Here is a 26,560-nt window from a genome sequence, read left to right as displayed (position 1 = left end):
AATTGAATCAGTAAAATAGAAAACAAATGTACAATAGAAACATTTATAGAGCCCAAAATTGATTATTTAAAAAGATTAATATAATTGGTAATCCCCCAGCAAGGGTAATCAAGAAAAAAAGAAAAACTTAAAATATTAGCAGACTGAATCTAGTGCTATATAAAAAGGGTAATACATCCTGACCAAGTAAAGTTTATCTCATAAATGAAAAGTTGGTTTAGCATTTTAAAGTCAATCAATGAATTTATTACATTATTAAAAACTATACGATTCTTTAAATAGATGGAGAAAAGACATTTTATAAGATTCAACATTCAATCAAAATAAAGCTCTCATCAAACTTGGACTAGAAGGCATGTTTCTAATATGATAATGAACATCTATTGAAACCAATAGCAAGAATCTGACTTAATGAGGAGATACTGAAAGTGTTCCCTTTGAGGGCAGGAATAAAACAAAAAATCTACTATCACCACTTCTATTAAATGTTCTACTGATAGTTTTAGCCAATGAAGTAGGGTAAGAAAAATAAATAAAATGGTTATAATTTGCAGACATAATTGTATAAGTGGATAATCCAAAAGAATCCACAGGTACTCTATTAGAATTAATAAGTGAATTTAGCTGGCTTGCTGGATACAATTAAATATATAAAAATTAATTTTATTTTTACACACTGGAAACAAATATAAGATAAAAATTTTAAATTCCTTTAAAGTGTGGAAACAAATATAAGATAAAAATTTAAAATTCCTTTAAAGTGTGCTTTTAAAGTAGCATAAACTATTCAACACCTAGGAATAAATATAACCAAAGATATTATAAGACATCTACATGGAAAACCATAAAACTTTATGGAGAAAATTGTAAAAGTAGGAAGTCCTCAACTGTATTAAGTGATGTTGAGAGTTGAGTGAAATGTGGATTGTTAACCATTGGGTTTGACAATATGGAACTTGTGGTGACCTTGGGATGAACATTTTTAATGTAACAGGTTAGTTTCAGGGTAAAAGACTGATTCTCATACATTCAAAAGAGAATGGAAGGTGAGGATTTGGAGAGAACAGGAATGAACAACTCTCAGAGCAGTTTTTCCATAAAAGAGAATAGATAAATAGGATAGTGGCTGGAGGGGACATCGGGTCAAGGATGGTCTTTGCTGAGTTCTCTTCTCTTCCTTTTTTTAAAATATAGGAGTGTGTCAGTATGTAGTAGAGAGGGAGTTGTAGATGAGATTCATGGTTTCTTCCCCAGGGTTCTGGGCTCTGTGTCAGCTGGAAATGCAAGTAGGCGTCTAGTTCCACATCTGCAAACATCTCATGATGTTGAAAAGCTTCTCTGAACACTGGTAGAGAAGTGAAGAGACTATTGTGCCCCAAGCACATGGAGTTAGTTCTCATTTCAGCTCTGGCTCAACTCCAGTTTGCTGTTAAATAATCAAATCTCTAGCCCTGCCTAAGATCCTTCATTGACTCCGTATTTGTCCTGGGGATGAAGTCAAAACTGCCCAAGAATGGCTTACATGGTTCACGACTGTGTAGCCTCCACTCAGCAATTTCTGCTTCACTAATACCATTTGGTGCTCCCTTCTGGCCTGCCTGGGGAAAGCAACTGTCCTGGTTTCTTAGGACTGAGGGACTTCACAGGATGTGAGGCTTTCAGTTTTAAAATTCTGAAAGTCTCAGGCAAACCAGATGAGTTGCTCACCTTGAACCGTCTTCTCCCTTCACTCATGCCCAAATTCCTGAAAATCACTGACAATTTCCTGAATATACTTTACTGTCTCCTGACTTTGCACAACTGTAATTCTGTTGGAATACCAGCCCCTGTCTTTTTTCTTGGCTAAGTCTTCTTTTTCCCATTTATTTATTGAATTATTGAGTTATAATTAACATACAAATTATATTAGTTTCAGGTATAAGTAGTAACTTGGTATTTTTATATATTATGAAGTCCGTCACCATATAAAGTTGTTACAATATTATTTATATTTTCTATGTGTACATTATTTTATAGCTAGAAATTTGTATCTCTTAGTCCCCTTTGCCTATTTCATCTGTTCCCTCCCCCACCCACCCCAGCAACCACCAATTTGTTCTCTGTATCTGTGAGACTGTTTCTGTTTTGTTTTCTTTTTTAGATTCCACATATAAATGAAATCCAGTGGTATTTATTTTTCTCTGTCTGACTTATTTTGCTTAGTGTAATACACTCCAGGACCATCCATGTTAGTGTAAATGAGAAGATTTCATTCTTTTAATGGCTGAATAGTATTCCATTGCATATATACACCATATCTTCTTTATCTATTCATCTATTGATGGACATGTAGGTTGCTTCCATATCTTGGTTATTGAAAATAGTGCTGCATTGATCATAGGGGTACAAATATCTTTTTGATTAGTGTTTTTGTTTTCTTTGGATAAATACCCAGAAGTGAAATTGCTGTATTATATTATAGTTCTAGTTTTAATTTCTTGAAGAATCTCTATAATATTTTCCATAGTGGCTGCACCAATTTACATTCCCACCAACCAGCCATGAGGGTTCCCTTTTCTCCACATCCTCACCAACACTTGTTGCTTCTTGTCTTTTTGATAATAGCCATTCTAACAGGTATGAGGTGATATCTCACTGTGGCTTTGACTTGTATTTCCCTGATGATTAGTGATGTTGAGCAACTTTTTACATAACTTTTGGACCTCTGTATGTCTTCTTTGGGAAAATGCCTATTCAGATCTTCTGCCCACTTTTTAATTGGATTGTTTGGGGTTTTTTGCTATTGAGTTGTATGAGTTCTTTATATATTTTGGATATCAATCCCTTAGTGGATGTATAGTTTGCAGATATAGTTTGTATCTTCTCCCATTTGGTATGTTGCCTTTTCATTTGGTTGGTGTTTTTTTCCCACTGTGAAAAAGCTTTCTAGTTTAATGTAGTCCCCCTTGTTTATTTTGCTTTTGTTGCCCTTTCCTGAGGAGACATATCCAAAAAAGTATTGCTAAGACTGATGTCAAAACAAAACCCTGTTTTACAAGGTTACTTGTTTTCTTCAAGGAGTTTTATGGTTTCAGGCCTTACATTTAAGTCTTTAATCCATTTTGAATTTAGTTTTGTATATGGCATAAGAAAGTAGTCTAGTTTCATTCTTTTGCATATAGTTGTCTAATTTTCCCAACAGCATTTATTGAATAGACTGTCTTTTCCTCATTGTGTATTCTTGCTTCCTTTGTCATTGATTAATTGACCATATGAACATAGGTTTATTTCTGGACTCTCTGTTTGATGGAAGTTCCATCTATGTGTCTATTTTAGTGTCAGTACCATACTGTTTTGATTACTTTAACTTTGTAGTATAATTTTATGTCTGGGAGCATGATATCTCCAGCTTTGTTCCTTTTCAAGATTGCTTTGGCTATTCAGGGTCTTTCATGGTTCTATACCAATTTTAGAATTATTTTTTATAGTTCTGTGAAAAATGCCATTGGTATTTTGATAGGGATTTCTTGAATCTGTAGATTGCTTTGGATACAATGGACATTTTAACAATACTGATTATTTAAATCCTTGAGCACAGTGCATCTTTTCATTTATTTGTGTTGTTTTCTATTTCTTTCCCCAGTGTCTTACAGTTTTCAGAGTACATGGTTAAATTTATACCTAGGTATTTTATTATTTTTGATGCAATTGTAAATGGGGTTGTTTTCTTTTCTTTTCTTATCTTTTTTTTAACTCAAGATATTTTTATTCCCCCTTTGCCATCTTTTCTGCAAACCCCTTGGGTTCAGACCGGAAGAAACTGCACATCCACCCTTCTAGATGTAGGCCAACCCTTGGGCTGCAGGGTAGAAGACAAAGACCACCACCCAGACACCCCCTAGGGGGACCCACAGTCTAGCTGGAGAGAACAGCCTGGGAAGGCTTCCTGGGGGAGGTGAGCAGAGGTGGAGGGAGGGAGAAGGCCCGCTGCTCTGGGAACCAGACCCCTGCATCTGGGATCCAAGCAGCTCTGCCAGGGAATTTGTGGGTCTGTGGGTGCTTCAGGGAGGACAAGAAAGAGACCCTTGAGTCTCAGAGGACTCCACATGGCTCAAGAGAATGTTGTAGAACACAGACATGGCTTCTGGGCTGCCTGACTCACTCCAGGGACTGGGGGCATGGCCAGTGGGAGGGGCATCACAGAGGGGCTGGGGGCCTCCCAGTCAACATCAGGAGCTGGGTGCCCACTGGCCGGCACAGAGGCCAACTCCAGTGCCTAGAATAATCTGAGAAGGGGCTTCGTGGTGGGGTGGTTTCATCTCAGAGGCCATCCAGGGCTTGCCGGACAGGGGCATCCAGGGAGGCGGCCATGTGGATGGAGACACCAGGGGCACCGATGCTGTTTTCCCAGCAGTCAAACCCACAGCTGGTCAGCATCTGCTTCATGGCCTCCACCTCTGGATGCTCCAGATATGGCCTGAGAAGTGTGATGCCACAGCCCCTGCCATCTGTGCCAGTGAGCTTGCTATGCAGTCTGTGGGCCATGGTCACCTGGCACAACCGGTCCAGCGAGGCATGGCCCACACCGAGGGCATTCAGATGGTGCTGGTTCATGTCAATGAGCTCCTCCAGCACGAGGTAGCGCTCTGGGGCTGGGGCCACTGCCATCTACCCCAGCACCCGCTAGCATTCCAGGGAAGTGGCGTCTATGAAGGTCAGGAAGGGAGCCATGATCTCTGGGAACTTCAGCAGCCTGCTCCTGATGCCGGCCACCAGGACCTTGGTGCTCTGAGGGACTCTGGTGTTGATCAGCAGGATCTTCAGAGCTGGTGGCCTCTTTAAGGATGAAATCTTCCCTTGCTGGTATCAGAGCATTCCTCCCCAGGTGCTGACAGCTTTGTCCACTCCGGAGGGGTTCCCGTGAATCACCCTCCCCCACTGGAAAGACCACTTGTTAATTAGTTCCAAGTTCTCCTCAGTCCACCTGCTGGCGGCCTCGCCATCCTTCAGCGGGTTTGGGATCTCCTTGCTCGCTGTCAGGAGGGCAGCCGCCAAACACATGGAGTAGGTGGCACTGGAGCCGAGGCTGGCCCCGGTGGGCAGCTGTGACCACATGGTGACATCCAGGCTGGGCAGGGCTCTCTGACTCTGGCAGATGGACAGGTACGAGTAAAGGAAGGACAGGACAGCCACGTGCTCGTGGTCGGCACAGTCCTTGGGGAAGCCCGCCATCTCCTTCAGCTTCTCCACTTGCTCCGGGGTGAGTGCTGTGATGTCACCTTGCTTCAGAAAGCTGGTGTCCAGCATCTGAAGCTTGGCCACATCCCAGGCCCGCTTGATGCCAATGTTGGGTAAGTTGAGGCCCACTTTCCCATTGCTGAGGGGCTGAAGCCAGAGGAATGTTCTCAAGTTCAAGGCCACAGCCAGTGCTACCTTGCCATGGACCACGGCATGCTCTCCATGAAGGATGACTTTCCCCGGAGCAGACACTAGCGGACTTCTGACAACATGGCTCCTGGGAGTCCTGTCGCCACAGGCCCTCTGCTCCCGAGCCCGAGTTGCTCCAGGACTCCATCCCCAAGCTCGCGGGCGGCGGGGGGTAAGACTGGGGTTGTTTTCTTAATTTCTCTTTCTGATAGTTCATTGTTTTTTGTGAAACCTTTGGGGTTTTCTATATGTAGTATCACATCATCTGCAAATAGTGACAGTTTTACTTCTTCCTTTCCAATTTGTATGCCTTTTATTTCTTTTTCATACCTAATTGCTGTGGCTAGGACTTCCAATACTAGGTTTAATAAAAGTGGTGAGAGTGGGCGTCCTTGTCTTCTTGTTCCTGATCTTAGAGGAAAAGCTTTCAGCTTTTCAGCATTGACTATTATATTAGTTGTGGGTTTGTCATATACGGCCTTTATTAGGTTCAGTTCTGTTCTCTATATACCTGCTTGCTGAGAGTTTTTTTAAATCATAAATGTATGTTGAAATTTGTCAGATCCCTTTTCTGTATCTATTGGGGTGGTCATATGATTGTTATCCTTTGTTTTGTTAATGTGGTGTATCACATTGATTTATTTATGGATGTCAAAACATTCTTGCATCCCTTGAATGAATCCCACTTGATCATGACGTATGATCCTTTTAATGTATTGTTGAATTTGGTTTGCAAATATTTTGATGAGAACTTTTGCATCTATATTCATCAGGGATATTGGCCTACAATTTTCTTTTTTTTTCTCTTCATACTATTGTGGTAGGAAGAGGTGCTTGAGAAGATTTCAATCTTCTTAAATTTATGGTGACTTGTTTTGTGGCCTAGCCTGTGATCTATTCTGGAGAATGTTCCATGTGCATTTGAAAAGAACATGTATTCTGCAGCTTTTAAATGGAATGTTATATATATATATATATGTGTGTATATATATATATATATATGTAGGGAGAGAGAGAGAGAGAGAGAGAGAGAGGAAGGGAGGGAGGGAGGGAGGGAGGGAGAGAGGGAGTCCATCTAATATAATGTGTTGTTTAAGGCCAGTGTTTGCTTATTGATTTTCTGTCTGGATAATCTATCCATTGATGTAAGTGGAGTATTAAAGTCCCCTACTATTATTGTGTTATCAATTTCTCCCTTTATTTCTGATAATATTTACTTTTTATATCTAGATGCTCCTATGTAGAGTGCATATTTCTCTGCCCTCTCATTTTGTTTGACCTTCATTTTATGTTTCTGTAAATTAGGCAAAAAAGCTACTCTCCTGGTCTTGAAGGAGTGGCCTTGTAAGGAAGTGTCCCCTGTATAGACTGCTTGTAACTGGTGGCTTTGACAGTATGGCTGGGGCCGAAATGGGCCTGTGCCAGGGGAAGTCCCTTAGGGGCACCGTGCCTGAGGCCACTTTGGCAGAAGGCTGGAGCTGGAGTGGGTGTGGGCCAAGGGAAGTCCTGGAGGGACGCAAACAATGGTGCTCACTGGTACCTCCAATCCTGGAGAAGGCTCCTTGCCCATTTGGCAGAAGCTCTAAGGTTAGTAAATGGATTTATTTCCCCTCTAGTCTAGGTGCCCTTTAAACTGCTGTTTTCTCAGTGTCCCAGTGTGGGTGAGTCTGAGTTTAGCTCCTCAGCAATATCGCTCCTTACTGTCGGTCACTGAGTCAGAAGTGGGGTTCCTGTGGATACCATTCTCTGTCTTTCCTACACATTTCTATGTGGTCCTTCTACAGGCAGTAGCTATTCAGTCAGTCTTCAGGTTTTCTTCTGGAGGAATTGTTCTACATGTAGGTGTAGATTCAGTGTGTCTGTTGGAGGAGGTGAGCTCAGGGTTTTCCTATACTACCATCTCAGACCCTTCATGTGTCTCTTCTCTCTTAAAACTCTTTCCAAAGGCCACTCTTTCCAAGAAAGGCTTCCCTGTCCTCCCCCTGCCCCTCTTCTGGTTTGGGTCTCCACTTGTATCCATAGCATTCTGGCCTTACACTTACCGTAATTTTTATCAAACTGAATTGATAACATTTTTATCTCTCTGTTAGATTGCAGTCTCCATGAGTATAGGAGCTATGACTTTTAACTAATTTTGTTATCCTTAATGCTTAGCATGGTACCTAGCTTGTGATGACTAATAAATGCTTGTTGAATAAAAGAATGTATAAACAGGTATTATGATGGGTAGAAGAACCAAAAAACGTTACAGCTAGAAGAAGCCATGGAGCAGTAGCTCCCAAGCAAAGTGCAGTCCTACGGTTCTTCTTGGATGAGTTGCCAGAATTGAATCCATCTGTGAAATGTATATACTTACTTCATAGGATATTGTGAGGATAAAATGAATGAATAAGTGTGGAATTCTTAGGCTAGCTTTTGGTACATTTTAAGTGTTCTGGCTATCTGTTGGGTAATAAACCATGTGAGAGCAAAGTGATCAAATTGTGTTATTATCTCTCTGGTTCTGGGGATTGGCTAGTCTGGGCAAATCTGGCTTGGTATCTCTAATGTGATTACAGTCAGACAGCAGCTGGAGCTGGGGTCCTCTTGAAGGATTCTTTACTCACATGTCTGGAGCCTGGGCTGGGAAGACTCCCATGACTGATGGTTGGAATAGCTGAGCTTATGGGGCATCTTTCTGTATATGTTGTATTTCCAGATGGTCTGTCTAGCATGGCAGCTGCTGGGTAGTCTTTATATATACTATATATACACTTAATACATAGCACCTAAAAGCTCCAAGAGTAGAGTTCCAAGAGAATCCATGGGAAGCTACCTGGCCTTTTATGGCCTAGTCCAAGCATTTTCAACAGAGGTGATATTGCTTTCTGGGGTCGAAAGTTGATTCATGAAAAGGTGTGCAAAACATTATTTTTTGTGTAAAAAAAACACAGATATACATACAGTACAAGAACTATATTTGTGGAATTAAAATATTATGGAGTTGGAAATGCAAGTAGGAGAAAATGTCTAAAAAGGCTTTCTAGGGGGAAAATAATGAATAAAAAAGGTTGAGAAAGAGGGTCCTGGCCTTAAAAGTCCCATAGTGTCATGTTAGCTATACTCTACTGGTGTCAGCAGTCAGAAACCTGCCCAGATTCAAGGGGAGGGACACAGCTCTCCATCTCTTAAGGGGAGGAATGTCAGACGATTTGCAGCCCTATTTAAATCAGCCAGAGTAAACATTCTACACATTCCTGCAATTACGGAGCTCTGTCAAATGCAAAGTTGTACTAAGCAGAACAGTGAGGAGAGGGAATCTGTTGAAAGACAGAGTGAACTTGAACCTGTGACAAAGCAAGAGGTCTTGTTTATAGCACATGAGAATGCTCACCTCCCATGTACGGAGAAGGAGGGAGGCAGGGCAGCTAAGAGTCTCCACTGCTAGCCCTGTGGTCCAGAGTGGGCCCACGTGAAAGGATACAGTAACTCTGGAGGCTTTTACAGACACTGGGAGATGCTGTGACACGTTGCATTTGTGACTGTGTCATCATTATTGCTGACCCAAATATCCCTGTCTTAAACATTGTTGGGTAGGACATTCTTATTTTACAAATCAGAAGAATGACCTTGAGAATGAAAGCAGCTTGGCTGTTGTCACACACAGAGGCAGAGAGCTGTCACCCTGCTTTGCTAGGTTACCACTTTACTGTGAATTCCCATGTCTTGGAGAATAATTAGAGGAAGCGTTAATAACTGATTGACCTCAGTTGTTACTGTGCAAAGACCCAAAGCCTAGAGGGACTCCAGTGAACCAGGGCTGACTCCTGTTAAGGGAGAGAGCCTTGGGCTCTGCTTAGGTGACTGTGCATGTGCTTCCGCTAAGGGCAGGCTGTTTTGGATTGCCCATCTCATGGGTACCTTCTTTTCTTCTCTTGGCACCTTGGCACACTCATTTATCCTTTCTCTCAGCCCTTACAAAACTCATGCCTTTTCATTTTTTATTTCAAAAGCAACATATTTTCATTTTTGGACCCTTTCTTTCCTTTTCAAAACGTCAAGGGGAGTGTGGATCTAAGACATGGGGGCAGAAGATGGGAGTGGCAAGGAGAGGGACACTCTTATACTTATCAACTCAAGCTTGGTCCAGCCTCAGTAAATTTTGGGAGTGATGGTAGAAATGACTTGTCCTGGGCTGCCTGCTATATATATCAGGTAGCCCAGTAAGCCTCAAGAAAATGGGCAATGGGCTGTTCTTCACTGGGCTCATCAACAGAAATGGCAGCATTTCTCTCACATGTCAAGGATGGAAGCATGTCAGAGCAGCTTGAGCATTCATAACTTCATCGTTTACCTAAATAATTCCACTTCTTGAAATGTCTTCTAAGAAAGGAATGAGAGAGGTGGAGAAATATAATTTTGCAAGGATGTTCATCCCAGTGTGGAAGCAGTCTAACCTTTCAACTATTGAGTTTGTTACATAATTGTGGTGGAGGGCTTCCCTGGTGGCGCAGTGGTTGGGAGTCCGCCTGCCGATGCAGGGGACACGGGTTCGTGCCCCAGTCCGGGAAGATCCCACATGCCACGGAGCGGCTGGGCCTGTGAGCCATGGCCGCTGAGCCTGCGCGTCTGGAGCCTGTGCTCCGCAACGGGAGAGGCCACAACAGTGAGAGGCCCGCGTACTGCAAAAAAAAAAAAAAATATATATATATATATATATATATATATATGGAAATACTAGGAAGGGATAGAGTCTGTCTTATTTTTATGCACAATGACCACCACAACGCATGGCATATAATAAGCCTACAATAAACTTTTTTTGGTAAAAGTCTCATTGAGATCTAATTCATACACCATACAATTTACCCGTTTAAAGAATACAACAGTTTTTAGCATATTCATAGTTATAGTCAGTAATCACTTTTAGAACATTTTCCTCACTCCAGAATGAAACCCTATATCCATTAATAAGAGTTACTCCCCATTTCCCTTTAACTGCCAAGTTCTAGGCAACTAATCTGCTTTTTGTCTCTATAGATTTGCCTATCCTGGACATTTAATATAAGTGGGATGATTCAATGTGTGATCCTTTGTGACTAGCTTCTTTCAGTTAGCATAATGCGTTCAAGGTTCATCTGTGTGGTACCATAAATCAGTATTTCATTCCTTTTTATTGCCAAATAATATCGCATTGTTTCTGCTTTTTGGCTAATATGAATGATGCTGCTATGAACATTCATGTACAAGTTTTTGTATGGACATGTGTTTTTATTTCTCTTGGAATATATTTTTAGGAGTGGAATTCTTAGGTTATACGGTAACTCTGTTTCAACTTTTGGGAAATATCAAACTGTTTTCCAAAGTGGCCAGACCATTTTATATTCCCAGCAGCAATGTATGAGTGTTCCCAGTTTCTCCACATCCTTGCCATACAATAAATATTTGTTGAATAAAACAATAATATGGAAAATTTATCATGATATAAAATTATAAAACTGTAAAAGGTACTATAATTGTATTTTTTTTCTTTTATAAATTTGTGTTAGGAAGAAAGCTTGTAAGAAATATAATAGGTTATTTCTGGTTTGATGAGGTTAGGAGTAATTAAAATTTTCATTGTAATAGTCACATGTTCTAATGTGCTGCCATGAACAAATCTTGCTTTTAAAATAAGAAAACATATTTTGCAAAATGGTGTTGGTCAGTAGGAAGTTGTATCAGAGAGGAGGAAAAAGTGTCTCAAGGCTGTGTTTCTTGTATTGAACTGCATTCATCTCCTCCTGTTTTTGGTTGACTGGAGGATTCAGTGACTCAGTTGGGGGTGTACAGCAGTCAAGGTTCTTGGTTGCGAACGATAGAAATCAACTGCGGTTAAGCAGAAAAGGAATGTGTTGGAAGGCTATCAACTGGCTTGCAGAAGGCTGGAGATCCAAGCTGAGGAAAACGAGCCAAGGAGGAAGGTAGAACCAGTACACCACAGAGGAAGAAAGTGTGGGCCACTGGGGCCCTCACATCTGGACAGCACTGCTGGGACACTGGGTTTCTCCCCATGCAGACTCATGCTGCCATGTCATGGGACTTGTGAATCTGCTACAGCCCTGTGATTAATGTCCCTTTGGTTTTTTCCTCAACCCTGAGAGCAGTCAGTTGACCAAGCTTAGGTCACATACCCATGCCACAACTGCTAGGAAGCCAGGAGAGGACTATCGCCCACTGACCTGTAGAAGAAAGGAAGTGTTCTTCCACAGCCTTAGGTGTGCCCCTGCTTGCTATCTCCTGAGGGATTTCTCTCAACAGAAGGGTGCTTGGGCACTCAGCAGGCAGAATTACATTGACTTTTGTATCAATGTAGTCCAGATTGCAATGTCACAGTCATAAGCATTTGACAAGAAAGGACATTGTTGTTTCTTGTATGGGGGGAGAAAGACCAGACTGCCAAATTATTCATATTTCAGCAGGAAATACTAGAGACAAAAATGCCTTTCGATGCTGTATTAGTCAGGGTGAGTAATGCTAGCTGCTGTGACATACAGCTCCAAAGTCATGGTTCTTTAACACATGAAGATTTTATTTCTTGCTTAAATCAAGAGTCCAAATAGGTGTTCAACAGGCAGCTTTCCCAGTGGTCATGCAGGGCCTGGGCTTCTTTCATCTTATGGCTCTGCTCACTCCAAGGAAATCCTTTCTAGGACCTCCCTGGATCCCTTGGATGTGCAGACAGTGAAAGAAGAGAAAGCACATGGAGCATCACCCAGGAGGTTTCAGGGCTCAAGTCAGGAAGTTGGGACCTCACTTCTCCCTACATTCCATTGGCTAGAACTCAGTCATATGGTCTCTAATTTCAAGGAAGGCTGGGAAATGCAGTCCAGCTGTGTGGCTAAAATGGCAAGGAAATGGGCTTGGTAAGCATGTAGCCAGGCTCTGCCAGAAGTCCTTTATTCATAAAAGAAAGCAAAAGTAGCTTTTGTCAAAATCTACTGCAGTGATTCTTAGCATGTTTTGGGTCACCAGCCCCTTTGAGAATGTGTTAAACTCCCTACCCTAAAAAGTATACTTATGAAAACATTTTGCAGACAACATCAGGAATTAAGGCTACTCCTGCAATTTGGGGGTCCCCAGGTGAAGAGCCCTTAGTATATGTGGTAAGCAGAGATCAAGTTGATATTTCTTGAGTATCTACTATGTGCAAAGCACATTTCTGGGTATTGTGAGGTCATACTGCTAAACTAGATGAAGTACCTGACCTAGAGGGGCTCTCATTCCTCAGGTGGAATCAGAGAAAGACATATCACCTAGACCAGGTATGCTAACTGCTCTGCAGAGGCTTCAGGCATCAGTGTACATAGCTGTAGGTCAATATAGAAGCAGTTCTTCAGGGTTGGGTTACAAAGTAGAAATGAGACCAGCCATTCATTCATTCATCCATTTCTTTGTTTATTCAGTTCCTACTCTATTCTGGGCACTATTTTAAGTGGTTAGGATGAAGCAGTGAATAGGAGAAGCAAGATTCTCTTCTCAGGGAAGCTTACATTGTAGTTGGGAAGACAGGGGCTCCAGGGGGAGATACTAGTAAAGAAATAAAAGTTTAAGTCACCCAGTAACCATAGACCGCTGGTGAACTCATCAAGCACCTAGACTCATCTTTGATTCCAAGGAGAAGGATTAGAAGGCAACACTGCCTGCTTAGAGGCCAGTATGGCTGACCTAGACTTCATGACCACTTTGGCCACCATCCTTGGAGAGGACCTGGCAGAGCTGGGCCAGCCCTAAGCAGGGCATGCCTAGCCAGATCAAATGACTGGAACCATCTGAGGCTTTTCCCTGGTAAGAAAAACCACTCAAATGAGAAACTACAGAGAGGGCATTACAGATATGACATTGCCAATAATGAGATGTGAAGCTGAAAGGAACTTTTCTAAACTATCATTAATAAAAAACAAAGTTCACTTCAGATGAAGGCCTTGGAAGTTTCTTATAAAACTAAGCATGCATCTACTCTTTGACCCAGAAATTCCACTCTTAGGTATCCACTTAAGTAAAATGAAAACATGTGTCTACAAAAAGACTTGAGTAGGAATGTTTATGGAAGCTTTTTTCATAACAGCCACAAATTGGAAACAGCTCAGGTGTCCATCAACAAGAGAATGGATAAACAAATTGTGGTGTATTTATACAAAGGAATGCTTCTCAGTACTAAGAGGAAACACATCCCTGATGCAGACAACAATGTGAATAAATCTCATAAACATTCTGAGTGAAAAAAAGCCAGATGCAAAGGAAAATGTACTGTATGATTTGCTGTTTATCGCGCTCTGGACTGCTGAAGCTCATCTGTGGTAGAAAAAAAGTTCAAAGAGTTGTGGGGGCACAGCTCTGGAGAAGTGGGGCCAGGGATTGATGAGAAGGGACTGGAGGGAACTTTCTGAGTGTTGGTAATGTTCTATATCTTGTTAGGGGTTTGGGTTTCACAGATGTGTGCATTTGTCAAAACTCAGGATGGTAAACTTAAGATTTGTGTATTTCATTTTACGTACATTTTACCTCAAAAGAAAAAAGCAAGCCCTTAACTCAAGTTAATGACATGCATACTGAAGTGTTGGGAGTAAAGTGTACTGATGTCTGCAACTTTGAAGTGTGTAAAAAATAGGGAGATGGATGGACAAACAGATAGATATGTGATAAAGCAAGTATAGTAAAATGTTAATTCTGGAATCAAAGAGGAGGGTATATGAGTGTTTACAGTCCTTTCAACTTGTATGTTTGAATATTTTCATAATAAAATTTTGGAAAGAAAACTATTATTGCTAAATAATAAACCATTCAGAGACTTGGTGACTTAAAACAATTATTATTCCTCACAGTTCTGTGGTTTGATCGGATGGTTATACTGCTTCATGAGATGTTGGCTGGGTTATTGAGATGGCTGGAAGGTCCAGAGTAGTCTCATTTATCTGATATTGGGGCTGGCCATCAGATGGGAGCTCAGCCTTGGTTCTCCCCATGTGGACCTCTCCAACTGGCTACCTGACCTTCCTCACAGTATGCCGCCTGGGTTCCAAGTGGGAAGTCCCTGGTTTCCAAGTGGGAAGTCCCTGGAGGAAGGAAGCAGGAACTGCCAGTTTTCTTTAGGCCTGGATTGGAAAACAGTGTAAATTTTTGCTGCGTCCTGATTCAAGGGGAGGGAAAATAGAGTCCACCCAATGGGAGGAGTGACAAAAATTCACAGCCATCTTGAATCTACCAACATTTTTTGGAGCAGCTCTTTTGTAGGACAGATTGTGTTATTTTTGTGTTCTCATTATGAAAATAGTATAAGACTACTATCAAATGTGGAGTTAGTCAAAGAGAACGTAGTCACACTCTATAGGATGAAATGATTATGGAGGTATGTTAGGAAGTTAGTTGATAACAGTATTATCATGTCATTTTTCAGATTTTTATGACTTTGTGTTATTTGCCAGCTTTTGAGAATGTTTGTAATTATTATGATTTCTTTTTTCGTTCTAAACAAATATTTACTGTTAATCTCATTTGAATTTGTAATTTTAAATTCTTTTCCCTTCAAAGGCTCCAAATTATATATGTTTCACACAACACAAACTTGGATTCTTCTCTGAATAAGAGTAAAATCAGAGTATGTTAACAGCATCACAAGTAGACACAATTCATGCCTTTTCTAGTTGGGTTGCCTCATTGGGGGCATTTCCTTTCTTCAGGTAGTGAATTTTCTTGTTTGAATTACTAGTGCTTTATTCCAGGCTCATGGCTTAGAATAAGTTTTGGTTTCAGACCAAAGCACTAGAGGATAGCTTAGAGGTGCTAGGACCTTACCTTCAGGTTTGCCTGGGACTGTGCTGGTTTATACTTATTCCAGTGTGAGCGTGTTATTTCCCTCCCCAGTGTCATGGTTTGGACAATAAGTATATAGTACCTCTACGCATGGAACTTTCTTCAGAAGTGGAGTTACCTTAATCCAGGGGATGGCTCAGAGGTACCTGCTTGCTTCAGCCTTTGAACCATAGGTCCATATGTATATTTTTCAGCTTGAGTGAATGTACAGTTTTGCTTGTATGTGCCCTTTTAGGGTAGCAGGTTCTTTCAAAGAGTTAACGCCCATTCTGCTAAATGGTTATTTACAATTTCTGTTCATCTGTTTAATGTTGATTTTATTGCATTTAAGGTAAATCACATTTCAGAAATAATTACCACCCATTTAATTAGCATTTCGTGTATATTTTTGCTGCTTTTCTGATCCTTTCATTTTAAAGTCTTTAAAATGAGTAATACTGTTAACTTCAAAATTGAGGTGAGTCAGTGGACTGTGCTGAGGACAGTGTAATGGCAATGACAGTGATGAATTCACCAGGGTGGAAACTGAGGCAGAGAATGGTTGGGTAGCTCACCTAAGATTCCATAGGCGTGGTAGAGTTGGGCAGTGAGGGCAAAGTTGGCATCTGCCTTATTCTCAGTAAAAGAAGATTTTAACTACTTTGATGCTATGAAGTGTTTTGGGGGGTAGTATATTAAAACGAAGGGTTTCCAATGCTTTATAGTACCTTTGAGATTTTCCTATCTAACCCTCCCATTTTACAGATGGGAAAACTGAAGTACAGTTACTACTGGAAGCTCAGCAACATAGGGTTTGAATTGTACATCCTGGAGTTTATTCATGAAGAAAGGGGGAAGAGCAGAGTGCGTTCCAGAGTAAAGTTGTGCCGGTGAACAAGGGAGACTCAGGTAGATGTGGTTTGTGTCTATACATGTGTTCATGGTATATGGGGGAGGGGAGGGAGTAAAGAAGCAAGAACAGGGAAGACTAGTTAACGTGCTTATTTAACGCATCCTATGAAATCACTGGTGTGCTGGTAAATGTTACCAGCTCTTGGTGGGAGAAGTGGTGGGGATAAGGGAGGAGGAGGGCCTGAATGGTAACATTTGCCAATTTCCATGCTGTAAATACTCTCACTGTGATGGATTTTATGCTACCAGTGTGACGTTGCTGAACATGGGGTCAGGAAATTGCATTTTTTTTTTTTTTTTTTGCGGTATGCGGGCCTCGGACTGTTGTGGCCTCTCCCGTTGCGGAGCATAGGCTCTGGACGCGCAGGCTCAGCGGCCATGGCTCAGCGGCCTAGGCGCTCCGCGGCACATGGGATCTTCCAGACCCGGGGCACGAAGCCGTGTCCCCTGCATCGGCAGGCGGACTCTCAACCACTGTGCCACCAGGGAAGCCCAGGAAATTGCATTTTTACCACGCAGATAAAATAAATGTATTGATAAATAACCTCGAGAACAAAGATAACAGTAACATGTAGTAAAATAGTTAGGAAGTAATACACTTTGAGTATGTATTACCTTTGTTTTGATGTAATTTCTTAAACTGCAAGTTTATATCATTATGTTTAACTATGGGCTCACAGAATTCTTGGACACGTAATAATTACAATCTGGTAAGAGCCGGCTCCAGCAAACCATGGCAGGAAATTCTGTTTTCATGATGTCACAGAACAGGAGTTTCTTCAACCTCTGACAGCATGTACCTGGAAAGGTGGAAAACCATAGTGGTACCACATTTTATTTTGGAATGGACCATTTGATCCTGCTAGTAGCAGGATACAACTGGGCATCTGAGGGAGATGAATTTTGTTGTGTTTAATGTGGAGCAAATATTCTTTCCCCCTGTACTTTCTGAGAGGTCAGCTGTTGCTTTTTTTTTTTTTTTTTTTTTTGCGGTACGCGGGCTTCTCACCACTGTGGCCCCTCCCGCCGCAGAGCACAGGCTCCGGACGCGCAGGCTCAGCGGCCACGGCCCATGGGCCCAACCGCTCCGCGGCATGGGGATCCTCCCGGACCGGGGCACGAACCCGCGTCCCCTGCATCGGCAGGCAGACTCTCAACCACTGCGCCACCAAGGAAGCCCTGTTTCTTACTCTAGTTGTTCTTGGGGTTTGGCTGAGAAAAGGTGATGGCTAATTGTTTACACCTGGGACAGTGGGGCTATTTCTCTTCTGGGAACTCCCCTCCCCCAATTTCCTTCAGCAAATACCATGGTTGACTTGTTTCTCTTTCCAGTTTTTTTTTCCCTGTGTGTACTCTCAGCCCCAACCAACGTGAACCATGGGCACGGATAGCAGTGTATCTCATCCCCACCCCTCTGTGCTTTACTCAGGCTGTCCTCTCCTCCTGGATGCCTTTTTCCCGTTATATCCACCCTCCCTACTACCAACCAGCTAACTCCTACTCTCCCCAGACAACTTCTCTTCATTCTTATCTATGAATTTAGCACCTATAGGATGACATCCCAATAGTCCCAGGCTTGACTTTTGTTTCAGAACAAGCCCACTTTCTACACTCCATGGAAAATATTTGTTGTCTCTCTAGTAGGCTGTAGACACCCCCAAATACTTGGGTTGTGTCCTCTATAACTGTTTCTAGGGCACAGTACAGCACGTCACTGTACACAGTAGGAGATCCATAAATACCGCCGAATTTGAGAATCTTTTTTTCTCACCAAGGTTATTCTCTTCCCAAGTCGCCTCTGCCATTCCAATGTACACAGCCTGACATTGGGAGTCTCAAAACTCTCCTATCTTTACTCTCCTCTTTGGGTATCAATTCTTAGTCTCTGAAAAGAAATTCTCTTCCCTTCAGTGGTGAGACGTAGGAGGGGAGAGGTGATTTCCTGAAAGTGGTGGCTCCGAAGCATACCTTTCACTGAAAGGTTATTCCTGAAAGCTGACTGCTGTCAGCCAAATCAACCTGCCTTAAGATAACGTCGCTGGGAATTAAAAGATTGCAGTTTCCAGAATTATGCCTCTCTATTAGAGACAAATTGTCCAAGTAGGTAAAAGGAAAACCTCCAGGAAGGACTCTGAGCTCTTGGGGAAGGTGAAGAACAGGGAAGTAATGAGCAGTTACTTTGCTGATGCTGCCTCCTGATTGGAGGTGGGCAAAATGGTCATCAGAGGCCTTCTCCTGAGCATGTAGGAGGAGAAAAATCAGCTCATCTCCTCTGTACTTCTGTATAAGTTCAGAACTGGCAGAGTGTGGTCCTCAGGTGGTTTTCAAGGGTCAAATGAGAATGGTTTTTATTTATTTTTCTTTTTGAGTTTGGACCTGGAGTTCTCCATCATTCTCTCTCTCCTCAGCTCCCAAAGCTGAAACCACAGTGTGATAGGGTCTGTAACAGGTCTACCAAATATTATAGTTCCCTTCCTGAGGTGCTCCTCTGCTCCAGTGATGTCAGGCCTGACCATGTGATTTGCTTTGGTCAAGGCAACGTGAGTAGAAGTAACTTGTGCCACGTCAGAGAACAAGCTTTAGGGGCCAGTGTCCCAAATGAAGGCTGTGCCAGCCTGGGTCTCAGATTGAACAGTGTGGGATGGAGCTGTTGTTGAGCTAGGGGTGACATGTGACGTAAATGAGAATCATATCCTTGTGCTTGTAAGTGCCTGTGATGTGGGGGCTGTTTGTTACTGCAGCAAATCTTATCTTAGGCTGATTGATACACAGAGTCAGTTAAAGGAATTTCCAGATTACCAGATTTCCTAAAGAAAGGAAGGGAAGGAACTTAAAAAAAAAAAAAAGCTTTAGTCAACATTAACTTATTCAATGTTTAGTTTAGAGATAGATTAATTATTACATAATAAATAAACATTTCCACTTGATGAATTATCTCTAACCTGGCATTATCGTTTCTGTTTCTAAAGGTAAATTGATTGGTAGTTGGTATGGTGATGTGGTCATTTCTTTTTTTTTTGGTTGTTCCGCACAGCTTGCGGGATCTTTTTTTAAAAAAAATTTTATTGGAGTATAGTTGATTTACTATATATATATATATATATATATATATATATATATATATGTATATGTATATCTTAACTCTTTTTTAGATTCCTTTCCCGTATAGGCCATTATACGGTATTGACTAGAGTTCCCTGGGCTATACAGTAGGTCCTTATTAGTTATCTATTTTATAGCTTGTGGGATCTTAGTTCCCTGGCCAGGGTTCAAACCTCTGCCCCCTGCAGTGGAAGCACAGAGTTCTAACCACTGGACTGTCAGGGAATTCCCGATCTGGTCACTCTTTGAATGAGTGTGTATCAAGTGTCTACTCTCATCCGAACACTGTGTTAGGTGCTGGACAGAACAGACAAGTCCTGGTCCTCATAGAGCCTTCACTTTTGTTGGGTTAGGCAAGTAAAAACAAAATAAAGGACCAAATATAAACATGGTAATTTTTGAAAGTGATTAGATTACAAGAGCAGTAAAGCAGAATAAAGTAATAGGGAGTAACTGTGAGGGCAAGGGAAGGGCATGGGGCCACTCGAGAACATTTGGGTTCTTCGTGTGGATGTATCTCTCTTTACAGAGAAATTGAACTGATAGGTACAAATGACTTTTTTTTCTTTTTAATGGAGTCACAGTTTTACATAAATCCCTTTACTAAAAGAATGGGAGAATTTAAAGCTGAGAACCATTTTATTTTACAAATGATTCTTTTTGTGTTGTAAACATTCACCTAATTTGTCTGAAGTTCAGCCTGAATCTTATCCATAAAATGACTCCATTCCAGGGACTTCGCTGGTGGCGCAGCGGTTAAGAATCCGCCTGCCAGTGCAGGAGACACGGGTTTGATCCCTGGTCCGGGAGGATCCCACATGCCGCAGAGCAACTAAGCCCATGCACCACAACTGCTGAGCCCACACGCCTAGAGCCCATGATCCGCAACAGGAGAAGCCACCGTAATGAGAAGCCCACACACCGCAATGAAGAGTAGCCCCCCACCCCTTGCTGCAACTAGAGAAAGTCCACGCGCAGCAATGGACAGCAGCCATAAATAAATAAAGAAATAGACAGATAGATAGATAGATAAATAAAAAAAATAAATCTATATAAAAAAAGTGACTCCATTCCAGGTCGAAGAGAGCTCTTCCTGGATGGCATTGGGAAGGACTTGGTTTCTGAAGTAACCAGGGAAACCCCGTGGCAGGGCAGTTAACTTTAATTTTTTTTCTTTTTTTTGCCCCGGACGCGCAGACTCAACGGCCATGGCTCGTGGGCCCAGCCACTCCATGGCATGTGGGATCCTCCCAGACCGGGGCACAAACCCGTGTCCCCTGCATCGGCAGATGGACTCTCAACCACTGTGCCACCAGGGAAGCCCCACTTAACTTTAATTTGTTTCCAGAAAGTGAGACCCACGTGTTCTATGAAGCTCTGATCCAGGACATTCCATTTTCTGATAGCAGGGCTCCCCTGTGGACAGAGTCTGCCATCTGCCTCCAACGAGGCTAAGGTGAGCTCACAGTACTGATGGTCACAGTCACAAAAGCACACCAACTAGCTTTTATGTTTTCAAATTCAACAAAGCTAACAAAACCAGTAAAGGAGAGAAGAATGGTCACATCCATCAAAAGTTAACCCATATCTTTTACGACCATGCTACTGTCCAACGAGAATCAGAAAATGTCAAAATTAGAAGACACAAAGCTCATCATTTTACAGTTGTGGGAACTAAGACCAAAAGAGATTAATATGAATTGTCTGAGTTGGTTCGTTCATTCATTCGTTCAACAAATACTCACTGAACACCAAGTCACTTGGAGCTGGACACTGAACTGGACCCTGTGATGATAAGAGAGGACACGACTGTGTCAAAACAAATAGTCTTTGTTCCTAGGAAGTTTACAGTGTGGAGAGTCTAGGGGAGGTGAGAGCTGTGAAGGAAAGACAGATAGTTCTATGAGTTCTGCTTATCCCCAAATAGCCTGATCTGGTCTGGGGGGCAGTGGCCAGGGAAGAAGTCCCTGAGGAGATGGCCCTCCAGCGGAGGTCTGAAGGAGGAGTAAGTTTTAACAAGGAGAAGGACATGTAAAGAGAATGCCTCAAGGCAGGGGGCAGAGCACCTACAAAGGAACTCTGGTGATGGGAGTGTGGTGTGCTCAAGAAACTGAAGGTAATTGAGATTGAAGAGTCGAGGGCCAGGGACACAACATTTCTAAGGGGAGGGACTCAGTCGTGGGCACAGTGAGAACTTCAAAGGAGGGAGTGACATAACTGAATTTTCTTTTAGAAAAGAACATGCTTCCTGGGAATAGAACAGCACTCACTGCCTACAGTAACGATCCTCAGGAAACGTACAGCAGGTATCATACTTCATGGTGAAATAGTGAAAGCCTTTCCCTTTGAGACTAGGAATAAAATAAGGATTTCCCTCATAACTACTTTTTGTAAGTCCTAGATAGTGTCATAAGGATAGAAAAAGAAATAAAAATCATGGTGATTAGGAAAAAGAAGACCTGTTACTATTTGCAGGTGAAAACGATTGTCTATGTAGAAAATCCAAAAGAATCTACCCACAAATTATTAGAACTAATATACAAACTTGGCAAGGTTATTGGATACAAGGGCACTATAAAAAATTTGTTTTAAAATGCTGGAGAGGGTGTGGAGAAAAGGGAATCCTCCTATACTGCCAGTGGGAATGTAGGCTGGTGCAGCCACTATGGAGAACAGTATGGAGGTTCCTCAGAAAACGAAAAATAGAATTACCATATGATCCAGTGATTCCCATCCCTGGGCATATATCCTGACAAAACTATAATTGAAAAAGATACATGCACCCCTATGTTCATGGCAGCATTATTCACAATAGCCAAGACATGGAAGCAACCTAAATGTCCATCGACAGATGAATGGACAAAGAAGATGTGGTACATATATACAGTGGAATACTATTCAGCCATAAAAAAGAATGAAATTATGCCATTTGCAGCAACATGGATGGACCTAGAGATTATCATACTAAGTGAAGTAAGTCAGAAAGAGAAAGACAAATACTGTATGATGTCACTTGTATGTAGAATCTAAAATATGACACAAATGAACCTATCTATGAAGCAGAAACAGACTCACAGACATGGAGAGCAGACTAGTTGTTGCCAAGGGGGAGGGAGTGTGGGGGAGGAATGGAGTGGGAATTTGATGTTAGTAGATGCAAATTATTACATTTAGAATGGATGGACAACAAGGTCTTACTGTATAGTACAGGGAACTATATTCAATGTCCTGAGATAAACCATAATGGAAAAGCACATAAAAAAGGATGTGTATATAAGTATAACTGAGTCACTTTGCTGTACAGCAGGAATTAACACAACATTGTAAATCAACTATACTACAAAAATTTTATCATGTTTGTGGATCAGAATATGCAGTACTGTAAAGACGTCAACTTTTCCTACATCTATAGATTCAATGCAGTCTCAGTCAAAACCCCTCACCTTTTTGGGGGTAGAAATTGATGAGATGATTCTAAAACTCTGTATGAAAATGGAAAGGGCTAAGATTAGTTAAGGCAATCTAGAAGAAGCAAAAATAGGTAAAGGGCTTATACTACTACATACCAAGACCTATTAAAACCTATAGTAATTAAGACAGTGTAGTACTGACACCTGGATGGACAAAAAAGACCAATGGAACAAAACAGAGAACCCAGAACTAGACTCGCACATATACAGTCACTTGACCTATAGGTGACACTGTAATATGGTGGTGGAATGATTTTTTGAAATGAATGTTGCGGGGTCAGTTGGATGATTCACGTGAAAAAAAGATGACAGGTGGATTGTAGACCTAATTAAGAAAGGCAATGCAAGCAAAAACAAAACAAAAAACCCCCAAAACTCAAAACTCTCCTAGAAGAAAATGTGGGAGAACAGCTTCATGATTTGGGGATGGGCAAAATCATTTTAAGTAGGGTACACAAAGCTTCAACCAGCAAGAATATAAAATGGGTAGATTGGACTCTGTTAAAATTAAGAGCTTCTGTTCTTCAACAGATACCACACAGGGAGTGAAAACACAGTCCATGAGATGAAAGAAGATGTTTGCAATGCATATATTTGCCAAAGGACTCATTTCCATAACATATAAAGACCCTTACAAATCAATAATTAAAAGGCAGGGCCTTGTGACCTCTCCCATGGCGGGGAACAGGCTCCGGGACGCGCAGGCCCAGCAGCCATGGCTCACAGGCCTAGCCGCTCCGCAGCATGTGGGATCTTCCCGGACCGGGGCACGAACCCGTGTCCCCTGCATCGGCAGGCGGACTCTCCACCACTGCGCCACCAGGGAAGCCCGTGAGCAAAGGATTATAACATTCGCTTACAAAAGAGAACATCTAAATAGCTGTAAAACCATATGAAAAATGTTCAGCATTATTAAGAATCAGAGAAATGTGAATTAAAAGCACAATGATCTACAATCCTACCCCTATCAGAATGGCTACATTGCAAATGGCAGAGGGTATCTGTCACGGAAAAGAATGTGCAGATGAACCTATTTACAAAACAGAAATAGAGTCACAGATGTAGAAAACAAACTATGGTTAGCAAGGGGGAAAGGGGGGGTAGGGATAAATTGGGAGATTGGGATTGACACATACACACTACTATATATAAAATAGATAACTAATAAGAACCCACTGTATAGCACAGGGAAGTCTACTCAAGACTCTGTAATGACCTATATGGGAATAGAATGTAATAAAGAGTGGATATATGTATATGTATAAGTGATTCACTTTGCTGTACAGCAGAAACTAACACAGCATTGTAAATCAACTATACTCCAAGAAAAATTAATTTCAAAAAAAGAATGTGCAGTAACCAGAGCCATGAGACGCTGCTGGTAGGAGTGTAAGTTGGTACAACTATTTTGGAAAACTATTCGGCAGTGTCTACAAACGTTGAACATATTCCCACACTATGACCCGGCACTTCTGCTCCTGTGTGTAGACACACCCATCAGAAATGCCTGCATATGTTTGCCAAAATGCATATATGTAAATACCAGAGCATTTACATTGTTCCAAAAAAGCACAGTGTAAATACCAGCACTATTCAGATTCGCACTAAGCTGGAAACAACCCAAGTATCTATCCAGGAAAAGAAAGAAATAGATGATATATATTCAGATAACGGAATACTACGAGGAGGGTGTGGCTGGCTGGAAGAGGCACAGTGGGGGTTTCCTAGGGGATCTGGGGGTGATCTGCTTCTTGATCTGGGTGCCTTTGTGGGTATGTTCACTTGGTGGATGCTCAGGAAGCTGTACCCTTATGATCATTTTGTGCATAATGTACTTGAATAAAAATTTCACTTTAAAACAGCAACAAACGTAATTACTGCAGAGCAGAGAAGATAGTAGAGTGAGTAGCCAGGATGTGGAGTGCTCGGCAGCTCTTGCAAGAGTCCAGGCACAAGGCCAAACTGATGGTGGTTGAGAACTAGTTAGAGAAATAGTAAAATAGGTTCTGGGGGAGTGAAGGAGAAAACCACGAGGACTTGATAATGGATTGGCTGAGGCAGGATGCATGGGTGTCAGGGTTGACTCTCAGGTTCCAGCTGGGGTAACAAGATGGAGAGTGTTTCCCCAGAGGAAAGGGGAGCATTGAAGGGGGGCCGGATTATTGGGCAGGGTGTCTGGGGAGATGAAGAGTGTATGTTTGGAGCTGAGGTTCCAAAGAGATATACAAATAAACTCATTGTATAGACAGTGGGTATGTAGGTCTGGAGTCCAGAGGAAGGGCCAGGATTGTTTATAAACAGAACTCTAAGAAATAGAACTTGAACTGAATCTTTTGGATAAAGATACCAATTATTCATATACCAGGTACCACTGGGCTAAATGCTTTACCTGTAAAATCTTGTTCAGTTCCCATGTCCATGGTCTTACTGTGAGTGTGCCGTGTTCCCAAAGAGCAAGGTGAGGTTAAGCAAATTGCCGACACGTTGAGCTTTAGGAAGGGGTAGGAGGAAGGATGATGGGGATTTTTAGGTTTAGATCTTTTGACTTAAGTTCTGGGTGTTGCTGCTGAATCATGATGCTCCTGTGGGTGGATTCACGGGTCCGTAGTGTCATGGACCTCAGATGAGAAAACAAGGGCAGGTGCAGCATTCCCATTAAAAGAAATCTTCAAGGAAAAACTACACGTGTCCGTCTGTCAGACTGGGAAGGAGCTCAGAGGTTTGAACTCTGTGACTGTCCCAGATCAGATTTAGAAGATAAACTCTCCATGTTCAGACCTAGTTAAGCCACCCATCGCTAAGTGACCTTGGGCAAATCGTTTAACTTATCCATGCCTGTGTGAGTTCTTTATTGCTGCATAAAAAACCCCACCACAGCTTAGTGGCTTAAAATAGCACACATCTATCATCTCACAGTTCTTGTGGGGGCAGGAATCCAGTCTCTGCTGAGTTGGGTCTTCTGCTCAGGGTCTCTCCCAGGCTGCAGTGAAGGGATTAGCTGGGGCTGGGGTCTCATCTGAGGCTTGTCTGGGGAAGGATCTGCTTTCAACTCACATGGTTGTTGGCAGAATTGAGACCCCTGTAGAATATGGGATTGAGGGCCTCAGCTCCTTGCTGGCTGTCAGTTGGAGGTCACCCTAGTTCCTTGTGATATAGGTCTCTCTGTACAATGGTTTGTTTTGTCAAAGCTGGCAAGGAAGAGTCAATAAAGAGTGTCTCCTAGCAAGATGGAAGTTATAATCCTAAGTAACATAGCATGGAAGTGACTTCCTGTCACCTCTGCAAATTCTATTGATTACAGTGAGTCCCAAGTCCTTCCTACCCACTCAAGGGGAGACGATGACACAGGGCATGAACACTAGGACTCAGGGATCATTAGGGGCCACCTGTATGTCTGTCTGCTGTGACGTGTCAGTGTTCTCGTCTATAAAATGGGAATGGCAATGGTATCTACCTCATGGGTGTTTGTATGACATAAATGAGATAATGCACTTAAAGCACTTAGCACAACCCCTAGAGCATAGTTTGTACTCTAAAAATGGGGAGCTGCTGTTTTCATTCTTCTATTCTGCAATCATATGGACGTATGAAAGGAGTCTTTATGTTTATAAATAGATTCATTGTGGATGGCCAGCTTCCTGTGGGACATTTAAAATGCAATGCCATTTGCAAATATTTTCTCCCATTCTGAGGGTTGTCTTTTGGTCTTGTTTATGGTTTCCTTTGCTGTGCAAAAGCTTTGAAGTTTCATTAGGTCCCATTTGTTTATTTTTTTTTTTTATTTCCATTTCTCTAGGAGGTGGGTCAAAAAGGAACTTGCTGTGATTTATGTCATAGAGTGTTCTGCCTATGTTTTCCTC

The 26,560-nt window shown here is 42.0% G+C and overlaps 1 protein-coding gene and 1 pseudogene across 3 annotated transcripts in view; one reads left to right on the top strand and one right to left on the bottom strand.

The window, feature by feature from the left end:
* Positions 1-26,560, top strand: part of KAZN (kazrin, periplakin interacting protein) — a 1,133,578-nt gene that overhangs the window by 78,007 nt on the left and 1,029,011 nt on the right. The gene's annotated exons all lie outside the window — the stretch shown is intronic.
* Positions 4,300-25,120, bottom strand: LOC115867147 (mevalonate kinase pseudogene; annotated as a pseudogene).

The sequence above is a fragment of the Globicephala melas genome, chromosome 1 (genome assembly GCF_963455315.2).
Source record: "Globicephala melas chromosome 1, mGloMel1.2, whole genome shotgun sequence".
Classification (NCBI taxonomy): Eukaryota; Metazoa; Chordata; class Mammalia; order Artiodactyla; family Delphinidae; genus Globicephala; species Globicephala melas.
The sequence above is the reverse complement of the archived record's forward strand: the minus strand, read 5'-3'. Positions and strand labels throughout refer to the sequence as shown.